The following is an 18,434-nucleotide window of genomic DNA, read 5'->3' as shown; positions in this document are numbered from 1 at the left end:
TTGGCTGATGACTTCTATTTTTGCCTAATGCCGGAGCACAACGCTTAACCCTACACAGCAGATCAAGCGAGACAGGAAGTCGGTCTCCAAAAGAAAAAATAAGATTTAGCTGTACTTATACTTTTTGTTATGCATTTGAACTTACTGTTTTATTATTTTATTCTCTCAAAAGCCCTTCTAGGTACAGGTGTTGCAGATTAGCATATGCTTCAAACGCTATGATACTTGCATGGGATGGCTGTTCTCAGGTTGTCTATGTATACCCTATCTGTCCCCAGCAAATAAACTATAAGTACAGTAAATAAATAAATAATAAAACATCTGGTTATTTTCGGAATAAAAAACTGTATTATCGCTAGATTGCATTTCATTTAACTACAACAACAAACCATCATAATGAGCAGAGCCAGGTCTGGAGTTAACAGGTCAGAGGTTTTTAAGAGGCCAATAAAGACAATGTGGATGAGGATAGTAGTCGGATAATCATGGATTCAGTAATAACCACTGGAAAACCTTGGTCACATGTCCCAAGCTGTCCGGCGGTCCTGCTCTTCGTCCATTCTGGAAACGCAGCCGGTGGGTGTTGATGGACGAGAGAGCTGGGAGCTGGACCACAGCAGAACGGAGATGGACACAGATCTGGTGGGAGTCCGATGTTAGGCTCCATACACGTAGCCTATGTTTTTATAACATGATTAGAAGAACAGTAAAAACTTGGTTGAACCAATAAAACTACATGTTTGTCTTTTTTTTTTTTTATGACTCAAGTCTTATTGGATTTTGAATTTTAAACAACACATATCCACAACATACAGGACAAAATAGTGCTGAGCCGAAGAGTGAAAAAAAAATAAGAATCACGATAAAATGTGTGACTTTGACTGGCATGAAAGATAATAAAAAACAAACAGACAAATAGACAAAACAACAAACAGAGAAGAAAACTACTGTATCAGACAATAAAGAAAAAATAACAATAATAAAATAATGCACAAATAATGAGAATGACAAAATACCAGTATTAACAAGACATTTTGGACGAGTTAACAAGATGTCCAATGTACCACTGTCACATGCCCTCTACCCATACTTCACATATAGATATTTAATCAATGTTCATCCAACAGTGTCCACACTGCTTCCTTTCAACGCGCCATAGCCACACCTCATGCATTCAGTTCAGAGCACATGTTTGTCTTTTTAAACAACCTGACTGCCTTAGCAATTGAGAGCCCCATTATATGAAAATTCATCAATTTAAATAATAAAATGTGTTCACAGTAGAAGTTCAGTCCTTATAGGACTGTTCAAAATTTGAGTGGTTTCCCTTCCTTTACTGAAACTATCGTAAACCTTTATTTGATAGTGTTAATGTTTTGTGTGTATGTTTGTGTTCAAGACTCTGGTTTTAAAGTGTGCAATAAAAGGAGAAAAGAATGAAGTGAGTGCAGTGCCTCAATGTGTGTCAAATGTTTTCGAACAGATGAATCCCTCAAACTTAATTTTTCATATAAGGCCTAGGAGGCATATGCATACACAAAAACACACAAGAAGAAGAAGAAGTAGAAAAAGAAGAACAAGTAGAGGAAGAAGAAGAAGAAGAAGAAGAAGAAGAGGAAGACAGGAAAAATTCTTATCTTCAAACAGTGTGGCTTATATTCCTTGGAGATTCATGTGGCGCCTCTGTATGTGTGTGTGTGTGTGTGTGTGTGTGTGTGTGTGTGTGTGTGTGTGTGTGTGTGTGTGTGTGTGTGTGTGTGTGTGTGTGTGTGTGTGTGCAAATAATTTCAACCATAGACAACAAAGTCATTTGTATATGGATGTCATCTTGTGTGTATGTGTGTATGTGTGTATATGTGTGTGTGTGTGTGCTTTTCTGATGTGGTTTTGTTCAACAGAAAAACAAGCCTTTAAGTTTTACAGAGAAAATCCACAAATCCCCAAATGGATTGATAATGACAAACAGGACAAGACTGATATGTGCATTCTTGTGCGCGCGAGTGTGTGTGCGTGCGTGCGTGGGTGCGTGTGTGTGTGTGTGTGTGTGCATGCGTGCCTGCATGTGTGTGTGTCGGGGTGCTGTAGCTGAACATGTTTTATGGGTTTTGAAGGGAAAATAATTACAAATTCATGCCACAGCTCACAGAGAGGGAGGAAGGCAAAGGCAGGGAGAGAGATTTACATCGTGAGATGAGCAAAAACAATAGAACAACCAGCTCAATGGATAGAGAAACACAGAGCAGATAGAGACAGAGCAAAGAACTGAAATTTTCTTACAGAGAGATTATAAAATTGAAGCTGTGAAAATAATATTATACAGCTCAGGCTTTGATTTAGGCCTATTACTAAAAAGTTTTATTGAAACACCAAACGCTTCCATCCCTGCTATTGGCAGTTCCTCATTTTTCTGTCGGTAAGAGCAAAAAAGCAATTATTCTTATTGTAAACAACCTTTTCTTTTAGTGTCTGACATAATCTGTTTCCTTTCTCAATTTTCTATACATTTTTTATTCAATTTTGCAAAACTGCACTGCATTCAAAACAACTTAGAAAATATTGTTGATTTTGATAGTTTTGCCAAGAAAGCAACTTTGATGTGAAAATTAAGACACTGCCAGACAGACAGAGAGAGGGAGACAGAGAGAGAGAGAGAGAGAGAGAGAGAGAGAGAGAGAGAGAGAGGGAGAGGGAGAGAGAGAGAGAGAGAGGGAGAGGGAGAGAGAGAGAGAGAGAGAGAGAGAGAGAGAGAGAGAGAGAGAGAGACTGAGAGTGGGGAGGACGGAGAGGATTGTTTAAAAGAGACATTTTGATGAATGAGCAGAGTTTTGGGCCAGTGGCAGTATAAGTAGGCCGGAAAATTATAGACTTCTAAACAACTTCACACATAGAGAGAGAGGGGGAGACCTTGAATCCTGCAGAATACAATTAGACAGCGCAGAACAGAACTGAGTAGAGCACAATAAGGAAGATACAGCACAGAATATATGAAAATGAAGTTTCCAGAACAAAAACAACTGAAGTTTTATTAACGGGAAATAAAAGAAAAGACTGACAGTCCATTGTCATGCCAGCAGCACTGTGTGGAACAGCAGGGCTTTGGGCTTAGCGCTACTATTAGTATACTAATAAGCTTACAACAACTGAGCTAACATGGGCATGCTACAAAGCTTTTATGTTTTCTGTGTTCAGTTTAGCACTAAAGAGCATTACAGCAAAGCTGAGGCTAATTTTGTTGGCATTTCATTAGAAAATATAAAAGCTGAACATTTGAGACATTTAAAAACATCCAAATCTGCCTGAAAATGTGGAAGAATTTTGCAGGTGCTTTGGCTTAAATATTGGATGGGTTTCTTTTGGTAGCCTTCAGTATTTTTGTCCCACTTGTGAATTCTTAAATATGAATGGATGAATCTGTTCAATATTAACCCCACCCATCTGTGTTAAATACTTGATTCTGATTGATTTAAACCCCATAACAATGATAATTAGTTCTCAAGACCAGGCACGTCTTGGGTGTTGCAACACACACTTTCACTGAAACATAATTTCATCCCCTTGTTTTTACTGAATGAGTCATTGATGAAAGCCTATTGGCTGAGTCAGATTGATGATCACAGCCGTTACACTGAACCATCCAGTTTAGCCAAGAGATAACAGCTGGAGCAGAGTGAAGTAAGTGGGTGCAGAAACAGAGCTTGTCACTCATTGCTGGCTGTCAAAATACAAGATGAGAGCTCGTAGGTAAGAATGGTCTGATGCATCCCTCTGAAAGAAGGTCAGGCACTCAAACTGTTGTTTTCAGGTTTCAAGATTCAAGTTTCATTTCACATCCAAAACAACAAAAGAGCTACTGTATCTTCAGGGGGGCCAGGACATCAAACTTCTATTCTTGATCTTTATTTTAGCTGCTTTCATTCAACACAGAAATGTAGTCTACAGGAAGTCCCTTTAGTAGAAAACCATTTTATCAAAACAGGGAATAAAGTGATTTAGGCAGTAAAGAAGGTAAAATTAAAGCATCCCTAAGAACAATTGTGGGTTTTGGGATACTTCAAAGTCTACCATAAATGTGATTCTCGTGGTGGCATGCCAGATGTCAGCAAATGTTCCTCCTCTGGGATAATGACTGATCATGGAAAATTGTATCATACATCCAACAACTATTGAGATATTCAGTCTGCTTAAACATCTTCTTTAGCAAAATTGGTTTAATTTTAACACGTATAATATACACAATACAACACACTCTACAAAAGTATATCACAACATTGCAATGTTACATTTTAAGTACTTAGCTGTGATGAATATGTTTTAGATGACTGGGAAAATCGTAGAATACCGAAGCACCCTCTCATTTGGGTATTTCTACTCTACTCCTTACTTTCCCTATCTCTAATCAGCTGTTTTATGTTAAAAAAAACCCAACAACTCTAAAATGCCTCCCCCCTCCAAAAAATATATTAAAACTTCAAACGGTAACACAGAAATGAATCAAGCTTCTTTTTTTTCAAAATAAATTGTTCAGCTCAGTGACTCATTTTAGGCATGAATATGAGATGTCTGGCATTTGAGGCAGACTTGTAAATGTGCCTGAACAGCAGCCCACATGTTAACTGGGACACAGGCAATGTCCCAGTGAGGTGACATCTTGATTATGCATTATCCTTTTTTTTTTTTTACTTTTTTGAAAAGGTCAGATTGATAATTCGTCATGCTCTGTGCAAATAAATATTCATCATATCTTCAATGTTTGTTTAACAGATTAAAGTCAAAAATCTCAGTGTTCACAGTTTGTGTTTACAGCTCTAATCTACAGGGTGCTTCTGGTGATGTCATACTAGGTAGGTAAATATAATGCTTGTTCCTTATTTCTTACAGTAATTCTTAAACCTTTACTTTTTTTTTTTAATTTGCAAATGCCTTCCTATCTTTGCTCAATTTACCTCGCTTTAAATGCAAATTTTGATTTTATTTTCAACATATTTCTAATTTTCCTTTCCTTTTCTATGGTTTATTATATTTGTCATTTTAATTGTGTTCTTTTATGCTTGTCTGAATGTTTCCAATACTTTTAATGTTTTAGCGTTGAGCACATTGAGTTGCCTTCGTGTATGAAATGCGCTATACAAATAAATTTGCCTTGTCTTCAAAAGTAAAAAAAATTAAACTTTAGGAATTACACTCTTGATGGAGTGTTCTCAATTTCCAGAGTTTTTCTGGATGGGAGACTCAAACAAAATAAAGACAAAACTTTCAATAAGGAAGAGACAAATTTTTATCAAAAGAGCTAAGAGGAGAATTCCCTTCAGGTTGAAATGTATCTTCAAGTTATCTTGTTACAAAAGTGCTGTATTGTAAAATGTTTTATCATCCAAATGTTCTTTTCATTCTTATGAAGCAATCCTCAATGAGAAATAATGTATACAAATAATATGACTTTATAACTGGGAAAATAGTGTATGTGTTTGTGTATCTTTGTGTGTATGTGCATGTTTAATCTGAATAAACTTGAGGATATGCAGTGTAGGAACAAGCCATCATCCTCACATTCATCATTTTGTCTGCCACTAGAGGCAGCAAGGGCTCACTCACCAACACTCCACCTCTCCCTCTCTCTCTTGCTCTCACTCTGTCTCACACACACCCACATGGACCAACACACAACCATCCATCATGTGTGTGAAAGATCCTTAAGGCCTTAACATTACTCTTGTTTGGTGTGATAGAGTGCTTGACAACTCTGTCTCTTTTTCTATTTCACTCCCTCGTTCTCTCCCTCTCTCCATGTTTCTCTCTTTTATTCCCATGTTTTTCAGCCCCTCCGTCTTTTCATCTTGCTTCCTCACGTACTCGCTCACCCTAAATCTCTGCGGTCCCCTCTGTCTTTTAATTCTCTCTCATACGGCCTAACACACTCGCGCTGGACAGTTGCAGTTATCAATCATGCTGATCGTGATCTGTACCGTCGCAGGAACATCAGTGAGGGGTTTGAGGAACAATGACATCATTCATCTATACATCACTGCTAATATGGTCTGCATTTAGCATTCTTGAAGTGGGGAGAAAGAAGAAGACAGAAGAGACAAAAGCTCTGCGAGGATAGGATTAGTTTCCCGTAAGAAGTCTGAAATATAATTACTAACAAAGGGTGATGCTGCTTTTATGTCCCCATTCTGCTCTGATTAGAATCACTGCAGCTTCCAATAAATGTGAACAGAAAACTTTTTACACTTAAGTTGAAGTTTATGACATGAAAATAATAGTGGCAATCCAACTCGGGTTTCTAGTGGCGACAGTAACTGTCAATCAAGCATAAAGTTTTATTTTCATCTCACAGTGAGCTCCCAGCAGGCTGTGTAACTGGTGGGTGAAGAAAGCCAAAAGCCTGTTGAATAACTTCTACAGCATCCAGCACAGAGTCAGAGCTTTATGTAGAGTTATGTTTCTTCAGAAACAAACAAAGGCAGGCTGAAGAAGGCAAGTAAGTTAAGAGACAGGTATTTCAATGGCAACTGTTTCTCTAAGAGAAAATAATTGATGGACAGTTTTACAAATTTCCAGTCAATTCGGTAAAATAAACAAAAACAGATTAATTAGAGTGACAGCAATTGCAGCCTTTTAAAAAAAAACATTGAAAACAGGGCTGTCTGTTGGATGTTTTTATAAGAGGGAAATGTCAGTTAGATTGTTTGCTATATGTTATTTTATGCCAGATATATTTCAGTGGTGATGTTATTTTCTTTAAAGACAGGATCGGGAAGCAAGAAGACTCTGCAGTAGCTAAACTGCCATAGGCCAAAAGGGAAAAAATTGCACAGGATTAAAAATCAACAGTATGTTCATTTGGACCTTAATTGCATCAACATTAATGCTTTGATGCTCACAGCACTAACTTTTATATAATGAATGATGTCAGTATAATGTATCTGTTGTCTATACTGCTTTTATTTTATTCAGGGTCTCATTGGGCGAGAAGCAGGATACACCCTGGATAGATCGCCAGTCTATCACAGGGCTAACAAGTAGATAACCAGTAACTCACACTCTCACCTACAGGCAATTCAGAGTCACCAATTAGACAGGGCAGCTTTGGCTCAGTGGTAGAGTTGGTCGTCTCTCAATCAAAAGGTCAGGTGTTCAATCCCAGGTCCTGCTGTCCACATGCCGAAGTGTCCTTGGGCAAGACATTAAACCCCAAACTGCCCTGCTGTGCCAGCAGTCTGTGAATGGGATTAATCAACACTAATGGGTACTTTACATAGCTCCCTCTGCCATCTGTGTACACATGTGGGGTGAATGGGGAAGTGATTTGAGTGGTCAAAAGATGAGAGAAAGTGTGATATGAAATGCAGTCCATTTACCATTTAACACCATTTTGGACTGTGGTAGGCAGCCTGGTGTACCTGAACTACCCATACATGGGAAGAACATGCAAACTCCACACATAAAGACTCCTGCTGAAATGGGGGTGTCGAACCAGCAACCTTTCTGCTTTGAGGCAATCACTATGTAGCCCATGGTATGATGCAGACAGTAGTTTTTGTAATTTTTTTGTAAGTTTAGCATTTGTTGTCTTTTTTTAAGGGGTCACTCATGGCCATTGAGTTGATAATTGTCAAAGAGAAAAAGAGGGAGACCAATATGAAGGAAGGAAGAATAGTAAGGGATAAAAAAAGAGACAGTCTAGTCTGGTGTGAGGGAAAAAGAGTCAAAACAGAAAGTGAGACATTATGAAAGAGTCAAATAAAAGTTGAAGAGGAAAGCAGGACTCGAATAGACAGACAGAGACTGAGGAAGAGAAGGAGGAGAAGGAGGTGTGGAGACAATGTCAGGCTGAAACATAAGAAAAATGAAGTTCCTCGTTATGCTGTGATGGATGCTCCAGCAGTGCAACCTGGGATTGATTTGGCGATGGCTGTCTGTCAACAAGTCGACCGCAGACAGGAAATAGGTACTGTTGGAGTAAAGATTGATTGCCATGGTAACGGACAGTAGTAATGAACAGCAAGTGTTTTGGTAGCTGTACTGCTCTCACCTGGTGTCAGGAAATAAAGTTTTATCTGCTTCAGCTCAATGTTTGTGTCATCTCTGAAGTTTGGCGTTTTTTTCTCTGCAGCTGGAGGGTTCATTTTCAGAAGTATTTACAGGCATTTTGGGAGAAATAAAATGTTACGACCATCACTCTATATGTCTTAAATTTAAAGGCCCTGCTCTGTAAATGTGTCATCATTTGTCTGTCAGAGATCATAACTAACTGAACCTTTAAGCTTTTTAAAAACTCCAGACCACCTTTAAACCTTTTTCTTTTGCTAATGCTGAAATACTTTTTCATAACATCTTTTGTAATCCTTCAAAATCTCTCTTTCTTTCTGATTGCTTTTTTCCCTTCTCCTTTTGTCCTATTCATACTGTGCCTTTTTTCTTTCTTTTTCTCCATTTTCCTTCTTTCTTATATTTTATTGCCTTTACTCTCTTTTTTTTCTTGTTTCTTTTTCATTTCTTCTTTTAGTTTTTTTCCCTTCTCTTCTTTTATCATCTTTTTCTTTCCTTTCCCTTTGTTCAAGTTCTTTGTCTTTTTTTGTCTTATTTATTTGAATTGTGTTTTTATATGCAGCTTATTTTTTCTTTTTTATATTTTTCTTCTTCTTTCTTTGTTCTGCTCTTTGTTCCTTTTTGTCTTTCCTTCCTGTCATTTTTATTAACTTTTCTGTCTTTTTTTTGTCTATCCTTTTTACTTTTCTCCTCTTTCTTTCTTTCTTTCTTTCTTGTTTTTGTCACTTACCGTTTTCATTCTATTCTTATTTTCTGTTCTTAACTTTATTACTTTATTTATATTCTTTTTCATAAAAGTTTAATTCGTGACAGGACGTGGAGCTGAGCATGATCAAGAGCTGAAATAAAGATTGTTTTTGTCTTCTAGTTTGGCTGTTTAGAGCCCGTCTCCTTTTTGTGTTCAAATCCTCCAAAACTTTGTAGACTTGTACTGTATGAATAGCTTTTTTTTAGCAGCTTGTAAAAGGCCCAACAGCTGTTTATAGAAAGAAATGTGATTAAAAATGACCAAGAAACAAGCAAACTACAACGTTTTTTACGAGTTGTTCAAATTAGGACAGAGAAAAAATACTCTTTCAGTTGTTTTCAGTGAATGAAACAGGGTTCTGTTTATATTTTGAGCTGATCAAATGCAAGTGAGCAAAGCTCGTCTCTGCTCCGTGTTCATTTGTGTGTTTGTATTCAGCTGGAAGCTCGCTAAAGCTCTGAGTTACATCGCGTGTAGAGAAAGAGAATTGAAACCATTTAAAGTGGAGACAGAGTATTGACAATATGTAAACCACACAGAAGAAAACATATTTTTACGGAAAAAAAAGCCTTAAAAGGGTCAAAATGAATCGACCACACTAGACCCTGTGTTCTTCTTTTCCTCTTTGCATTCTATAAATTTCTCCCTCTGCATTTCCCCCCATCCTTAAATCTCTGTTCTTGCATCCTTTTTTATGCCTTTTTCTTTAATCTTATTTTCTGTCTCAATGTCTCTCTTTTATACCTGATATTATCAGGCTCTCCTTACTTTATTTACAGCATTTATGTTAATGAATATAGATTTTCTGCTAACTAGAGATTTCCAGGCTAACTTTTCTGGCTGTTTCAGCAAAAAAGGTGCAGAGTGACAACTCTGATTAAAGTGGGTGTTAAATACAAAGTTGCATAACAATACACAACTGACAATATTAGCAGTGGAATGTATTGAGTCTACAACTATGCATGAAAGCAGTACAGAGACAAAATGATATATGAGCAGCATGCATTAAATGGATTCATAATATGCAGTTATGCAAATAGCAATACTGTATAAACGAAAATTATTAAGCTGCAGCCAGTACGTTTTGAGATCTTATTAATCCTGCATAAATGACACTAGGATTATGAAATGCATACATTAAAGAGATGGTAAAATTCTATATATTATGCAATTTGTGGTCAAAGGTCACCAACACGACAGCAGAGAAAGCAACAGATGGCGGCGGCACAAAGATGAGAAATATTCCCATAGATTTAACACACAGTGAGTCATGTGTCAAGGAACAGAATGAGAGCAATTTGTGTGTGCTTGTGTGTGTGTGTGTGTGTGTGTGTGTGTGTGTGTGTGTGTGTGTGTGTGTGTGTGTGACAGTGTGTGTGTGTGTGTGAGAGAGAGAGAGAGAGAGAGAGAGAGAGAGAGAGAGAGAGAGAGAGAGAGAGAGAGAGAGAGAGAGAGTGGGCTAAAAAAATGAGCTGGCGTGATAGCTTGTCTGCCTCACCAACCCGCCCATCAAGGAGAGCACTGTGGAAAATCCATCTGGTTCAGTTGCACACCTAATGACGTCAGAAAACTACACGCACACACTTTGCAGAAGCTTATTCCAGTTTCTAAATTGGAGTTTAAAAGTCACACGGACCAGAGAGAGGAGACACGGGAAGGGACAGAGCGAATAAAAAAAGAGAGAAATTAATATGAAAATATTAAAAAGACAAGATTAAAACAGAAAACGATAGACCCAAAGACAGAAAGATGACAGAAGTCAACGGAACATTTTGTGAAGCTCTCTTTCGCACACACACACATGCGCACGAGAGCATACACACACACACACACACACACACACACACACACACACACACACACACACACACACACACACACACACACACACACACACAATCGGTCCCCCTTTCCCTCTCATACATAAATATCAAACTATGTTATGCAGGTACAACTAATCCCCTATGTGTGTGTGTGTGTGTGTGTGTGTGTGTGTGTGTGTGTGTGTGTGTGTGTGTGCGTGTTGAAGTGCAGGGTGTGTCTGTGTGTATGGAGGGGGTGTGGGGGGGAGGGGTCCTGGCACAGCATGGTAGTCATTTCCCTTCTAGACTCAACATCATACTGATACACACACACACACACTCACACACACACAGCAAGCGTTGGAATATCATTACGGTACGAGCTGCAGTGAGCGGGCCCCTGACACAAGCGGCCCTTTGTTCAATCGCAGACGCATGAACACACACACGCAGACCCAGACTCAGGCCTTCCATATCGCCAATATAATTACAGCTATTACATCTGACTCAAATATAACTTTACATCTCTCTCTCTCTGCCTCTCTCCATTCCTCTTACTCCCTTTTTGCATCTCACTGGTCTTTTTTCCTCTCTTTCCTTCTGTCTCTCCTTAATACAGTTGAGGGCCCATGTTAGAGCCATGTATATCCGTGTGTGTGTGTGTGTGTGTGTGTGTGTGTGTGTGTGTGTGTGGGTGGGTGGGTGTGTAGTGGCATAATACTATATAAACATTACCTCAACTAACGAGCGGTAACTGGTCTGGCCCAAATTGTGCTTGTGTGTGTGTGTGTGTGTGTGTGTGTGTGTGTGTGTGTGTGTGTGTGTGTGTGTGTGTGTGTGAGCATGGTTTAACTTAATGACCTGTACACATTTTATTTTTGTTTCAAAGGCTTTCAATGTGAAACCAGGGAAAACATCTCTTCCTCTCTGTCTCTCTCTTTTTGACTGTCATATTCTGAACGAGGGATGGTGTGTGGATAAAAGAAGAGAGCTTTAAAAAAAAAAAAAAGGAAAGAAGAGACGGATGGATGGACAGTATATCTTCCATGAAAATACTTTTATCACCCTCATAAAACCCAACATATATTTTTTATGAAACTGTTTAAGTCCTTTACTTTCTCTATCACTTCGTTAGAGAGAGAATATTTGGAGTGTCAGTTCAAATGGAAATTTTACATATATACTTTTTAATAATCAATCAAATTTTAAAGTTAACCATCACATAAAACGGTACACTAGATGCTACAGACTCTAAAAATTAGAATTTGCTGCCTTTTTCTGTTGGAGCTTTGATACATTAGACATTTTCACATCAAATTTAAAATCTCCTGTTAGTGTATGAATGTTGTTATCTGTTTGCTTTGTCACCTTTGAATAAGGTTATTGAAACAGCAAAGAAAGATTATGTTATATATTAATATTAGTTAATATTATTTATGCAATAAAAATACAGAAAACCACACTTCTATTCGGATTAAAATGACAAAAATAACTTATATAATCATAATAATAATAATAAATATAAAGATTTTTTTAAATGTTTCAAAGAATACTAATTACATATATTTTCCACATAAAACATTTCACAAGTTAGTTAAAATTAAAGCAGGAAGATATTCTTGGTCAGAAATTAATTTTTTTTGTATGTTTGGGACACAATCAAGCGAATAAGCATATAAAAATGAAGCTAACGTATATGTGCAAGCATTTTGAAGCCTCTTGAGGCTGGCTCCCAGGAAGTCCTTTCATTACCCATGCTAAAAAAAAAAAATTTGCAGCCAATGAAACACATTTACAGCCTGGTTCAAAGGCAGATTCAGTTTGACTAGCTGTTTTCTTGTGTGCCCTGTTCTAAGAGTGAATATGATTATATTTCATCCATGTTAAAGATATGACAACTAGGTGTTGTGCTTTTTTGCAGAATTAGGGGTAGGGCTGATTTGACTGAAAGACTGTCACGATGTGGTTGTGGCTGTGGCTGTGGCTGTTTGCCAGGATGATCCACCTCTAGGATTCCATATTTATCAAAATTTAGATTAAGTTGGCATTTCTAAGGCTACAGCCTTTAATTAGCTTCATGAAGCCTCTTCAAAAACCAATGGGTGATGTCATTGAAACTACATCCTTCTTTTGTCAAATCTATAGACATGATCAACAGAGAGAAAAAATACTGCTTTTACCACTGGGGACGCCAGAATGACACATCATGAAAGATCCACACAGGAGCTTTAACTGAAAAATAAAAATAGTAAAGGAGTGGAAAACAGGTCAAATGAGGTCAAATGGTTTTTCTCAGGAGAGGATCTGACAAAAAAAAACAGTGGCAGCTAGTCATCCATGAACAAGGAACTACTAAAATAAAACCAGACGACCAAAAGCAACAAATAGACTCATTAAAAGCAGTTACAAAAAGTCATAAAAAGCGTCATAAAGTACAGCTAAAAGCTTTACTATATGCCAGCTAAAATTTCCACTTTTAAAGCCTGTGTCACAGTGCCTGTTTTGAAGCCAGCATGACACCATTAACCACCATTAGTCAGCAGCACAAACAGTCGGCCCACGTTCCCATCTCTGCAGAAGTGACCAGAGGAGGTGGAAGGTGTCATCCTGTACACCTCGCAGGATGGCGACTGTAAAATCACTTTTTTGGTGGCTCTGCAGGATGGGCTAACAGGTTCAGAGTTCAGTCCACACTGTCACCAGAAGCAGAGAAAGCAAGACAAAAGACTGGGGAAAAAAGTGTAACACATGCTGAACAGAGAGGCTGGAGACCCTTGGCAGCTGCAGCAGCCGCTGCCTCCCTGCTCGGGGCTTAAAAAGAAACGTATGTCTGGGCTGTAACCCTCCTAAATCCTTCATATTTAAACATCTCCCAGGCCTTTTCAAAAGCCATTTAGACATCAAAAGAAAGGGAGGGGATAAACTGCAGCAGTGTAACAAGCCCAAAGACAAGGCTTCACTCATTTGCTTTCTTCTGGGACACTTTGCCAACTAGTAGCCATGACATCTGAGGCTTTCTTCAAGACCGCCACACATATGAATGTTGTTACGTCCAATGTTATTGGCCTGTAGTCCGCAACATGATCGACAGTTTAACTTACTCTGTAATCTCTCACTCTAAGTTAAGAAGTCACTTTTTTTATTGCTACAAGGCCCACTAAGTTTCTGTGTGTGTGCGTTTCTGTGAGTCAGGAGACAAATTAGTGGCTCACACATAAAGACTGTTTTGTAGCTGACAGCTGAAGGTAGAGGGTGGGCAGAGGAAGATAATGGAAAACAGTCATCTGCCCTCATGTAAGATGGACATGCATACACAATGACGCAAATGTAAATGTGTGTGCAGTGTTTATGAATAATGTATCTATATGAACTGTTTGCTCATAAAGGGAGCTGAACACCTCTTTAGTTGTTTATTGCAAGACAGCTGAGTGAAGAAGGCATTTGACAGGAAGTCATGGATGAAGACTTAACTTACCTTTAAATCTTTTTCTGTTTGACCAGAATGTTTTGATTGCAGTTCTAATAAGAGGAAAAAATCATTTTGCAGGTAATTTGCACAGATTTATTCCACGTTCAAAGGATTTCTTTCCAAACACTGTTTTTGCTCTATTTCTTTCACATTATTTCTGTGTTTTTAACAGATTTGTTTATGAAAATATTTCATTTGTCTCCATGGCCACTATGGAGTTGTTCGTGTCAAAGGTTTTACTTTCCTCATACTGTTTATGTTGTCTTGCTTTGATTTCTCTATCAAAAGTTTTTATTAACGTCCAAAAAATTGTCTCCAGAGTGTTGCAGCATATGTTGCCCAGAGCTGTATATTCTAACAAATTAAGAACACACACATGCACACGCACACACACCACTTCAATAAGTGACAACTGTAATTAATTATTTCTATAAGCAACAGGTGTGTTAGTATGGTGCAGGGCTGGATTCAAATTAGCAATATGTTGCTAGTACTGTCAAATTTAACAACTTAATAATGTGATATGAATAATATATAAAAAAAAGAAGATACAATTCAATCTGTTGTTTCTATATTTCTTCCTCTATATTGAGCTTAATTTATTTTCCTGGGTAGATCTAAATATTTTTCTTTGATACTTCTTAACCTCGTACCTCATAAGAAAAAGCTGTGTGGTTTAAGTTTTTTGTGCTTTACCAGTATCTTGGGCATCTTTCATGAACAATGAAACATTTCTTTGCAGCCATTCTTCTGCTCTCTCTCTTCCAATCCCATTTGTCCATTTTTAACTCTCCTTTCCGAGTCTCTCTCACTCTGGTGCTCAACTTTGCAATGCCATGAAAAACATTTACAAGAAACAGTAAGACTTTTCAGATTGTCATTTTACCCCAAAAAAACTCATCTTGGAGGAGGTCCCATCAATACCTTACTACTACAGTAGTATGTCAGAGTGAATGCCAGTTATTCAAACACATTGCAAAAGATGTAAACTCAACCATCTGCTCTGATGTATTTCTAAAAAGTAGCAACGATTTCAAATGATTTTCTTGTTTTGAAAATCTTCCCCTCCTCCTTTCTCTTCTCAAAACATGATTTTCTGCTTAACTTGGTTTAGTTTTTCTCTTTTCTGTTTTATTTTATCCTCACATTAAGCACCCAGTTCTCTGTTACCTTGGTTCTTGTTTTTTCTAAAAAAAAAAGGCTTTTTCTGATTATTTTTATACTTAAACCCAGGAAAAATACTCATATAGACCAAAAAATAGGTCCAACTCCTCATTAACATAGTCAATGAGATGCAGTTTATATCTCCTTCATTACCTGAATTTTATATTCCACACCTGCTCCTACCACAACTCATTAAATATGCTATAGACATTCATTTTCTCTCAATGTCTGATTTTATTTCCAAATAAGAACAGAAGGAAACACTTGTGGGTCATCTTTGTTCTTAATTTGCTCTAAATCCAAACTTAAAAAAACAAGTGCCATGTCCCAATTATTAATGATAGCCATGCATCGTAAACTTCAGAACTCAGTAAATAAATAAAAAAGAGCTGCAAATGAGGTTTAAGCCATTTCTGCATGACTTGTACTACAGACACACACAGAGTCTCCCTGCAGGAGTCTGCATATTCAGAAATCAACACAGCGTGTGTTTGCAAACCAGCACAACAACGTCTAACTTGTCAGAAATTCTGATATAAACACCTTTTCAAAAGAGGAGCCAACTTATTTGTTGGTAATGAGAGCCTCAGTGCATGAAAATCACTTGTATTAAATTATGTTCTCTGTGGTGAAGGGAATATTTACTTTTTGAAATACTGAACATTTACACTTTTTGTAACAGGTTACCTAAGCAAAAAATGACTCTTTAACATCACTCATCCATTTAAAGAAATACTTTGTTATTTAAAGGAATATGTTTTCTTGAAAGATGTCAAGATATATAAAAACAAAGTACACTGCATTATCTAATGTGAACATTAAAAACAACAAATTACCATAGTAGAAATCATCTTCTGCATGGTGCCAAATTGCACCTAATCACATCCCATGCACATTGATTAACACTCAGATAGACTACTCTTATTTATCATTAGCTATATAAGTCTAATTATAGCAACAGCAGAGCAGCGGCAAATCATAATGAGTGGTGCTCTCATACTCTATGTGGAGATGATGTCAAATTGTTAAAAAAAACAAGCAGGAACCTTTATAAGGATAAACTGGGATAAAAGGAAAGCTGGCACAGGAGACAAATAAATTATGTTGTTAGCAAATCTGTATTTAAGGAGAACAATAGAGGGTGCCACTTTTTGAAGTTGTATTTGTTGACCTGTGCAATCAATCTTGGGATGAAGTGAGATTTCTGAGTTTGTGACCAAAGATCATGAGTTCTGTCTTTTCAAGCTATTCTTCCTTTTTGTATATCAAAGTGATTTTCTCAATTAACAGGTCATTGATTTAATGTGAAAATAAAGCTTTAATTTATTTACGAAATTAATTAACTAAAATTATTAATTTGCAAACTTGCTTTGTGCTGAAATTGGGGCCGTCAGCGTTCAGAATATATATATATATATTTTTTTGTTGGATTCTATTTTGTCCTCTTTGTCACATTGTAGTTTAGCTACCGCAGTGTCTTCCTGCTTCATGCTGACGCTATAATGGAAAATAACGACAACTCCCGGACGGCTCAGTCGACAAGTCAGAAATCTATGCACTTTTTGTCAAATAGAATTGAAGTATCACCAAAGTGCCTCAAGTTTGAGCTACTACCTATGAGCTACACATACAGATGTAATTAAACAGACTGATGTCAACAGGCAACCACATCACAAAAGCCAGAAGAGCACCATTTTTTATATTTGTGAATTGCCACAGACCTATGGGCGAAACTCCAATCTCACATGGTTGTTTCTGTAATTTCAGGGGATAGGCTTCTGTTTTTTTGTGGTTAGTTTCTTTGAGCAAACTATATCAAAATAATGTCAGACTCATTAGAAGTCATTTTTTTCTATAGTTGACCACACCTTCCTCAGTCTTCAGCAACTCTCAAAGTTAACAGCAATGGAGTGATTTGTTTGCTTTGTACTTTTTAAAATATGCTGCACATGTTGTATATGAAATCCCAGATATTCTAAATGTGTAACAGTGTTCTCCTTAAAAAATATATAAATCAAGAATAAGCATTTTGAAACTGTTTCCTACCTCTAAGTCATGTTACAGACCACACTGGTGTAGCAGAGCAGCTTTTATTTGAATAGTAAATCTAAAAGTCAAGATTACATTTTACAAAAGTACATTTTATTTCATTTAATTGATTCCCAAATCAAAACACTGACAAGAATGTCTTTATGTTAAATGGACTAAAAAATGTTTTGTAATGCAAAATAATATAATTTTAAACATGCAATTAAAAAAATGCAATGAATCAAGAATAACTATTGAAACTAAGCGATTAATCGCAATTGATAAGGACTAATTGTTTCACAGCCCGAGTTCAAATTTTTGTGACTTGGTTGTGTTCACACTTTTCAAATAAAGATAACCAAAATCCAATATGTGTGGCATGTGAAACAAAAAAAAAGAACAGGTTATTTTTTAACGAAAAGACAGTATGAGAATTTCACATTTGTGTCTGTGTGCTCAGAGCTCCCTGTTGTTTACTTTTGTCCTCACAACTTCCAATCGAAAGAGATCTGAACAGTTTTCACATTTGCATTGCAAGACCTACAAAACTTATGAGATTTGTATGTTTTCGTTTGATTTGAGGATTTCCCTGTAGCTGCAATGTGTTGAGGTCGACAACTAAATATCCCAGGCCCTTGTAAGTTGAGCAGTAAACTTTAATTTTGCAAACCATCTGAATGAAGTCCTTGAGGAACTAATTTGCAGTCAGCTGAACAAAGATATATGATAATGTTTGTTTACTGCGTGCGTTAGCGTGTGCATATTTGTTAGTGTGCCTCCCTGCAGGGAGCACTGTTTAACATACACACCATCTGGACTTCTTCTAACACTGCATCAATCCAAGTTCCTGAACATCAGTTTGTGTGTGTATGTGTGCGTGTGCGTCTGTGTGGTGAAAACCTCCTGCATGTTTGAGAACGTTTGTGTCTGCATGGAATTACTTGGATTTGTGCATTCAGTGGTGCATGCTCACTTGCCTAACCTGATGTTTGTGTGTGGTTCTTTGCAGTAAACATGCACTCTTTAAAAGGGGTTTTGTTTGCATGTACGTATGTGAGGTAGCTGTTTGGTCCCATGGTTTAAAGTTCTAAATCACTCTTAATTTGAAGTGACCCAAATAAACCCAAATAACCCAAATAAAAAAGACAGCTCTAACAGCTTAATGGGACAC

The 18,434-nt window shown here is 37.3% G+C and overlaps 1 long non-coding RNA gene across 1 annotated transcript in view; it reads right to left on the bottom strand.

Moving 5' to 3' along the window:
- Positions 1 to 325: 325 nt before the first annotated feature.
- Positions 326 to 18,434, bottom strand: part of LOC117828129 — a 50,993-nt gene continuing 32,884 nt past the window's right edge. The window contains exon 3 of the long non-coding RNA XR_004634336.1: positions 326 to 676. This is a non-coding gene — a long non-coding RNA (uncharacterized LOC117828129). The remainder of the gene's footprint in view (positions 677 to 18,434) is intronic.

The sequence above is a fragment of the Notolabrus celidotus genome, chromosome 16, assembly GCF_009762535.1.
Source record: "Notolabrus celidotus isolate fNotCel1 chromosome 16, fNotCel1.pri, whole genome shotgun sequence".
Classification (NCBI taxonomy): domain Eukaryota; kingdom Metazoa; phylum Chordata; class Actinopteri; order Labriformes; family Labridae; genus Notolabrus; species Notolabrus celidotus.
This window is presented reverse-complemented; position numbering and strand designations above follow the sequence as displayed.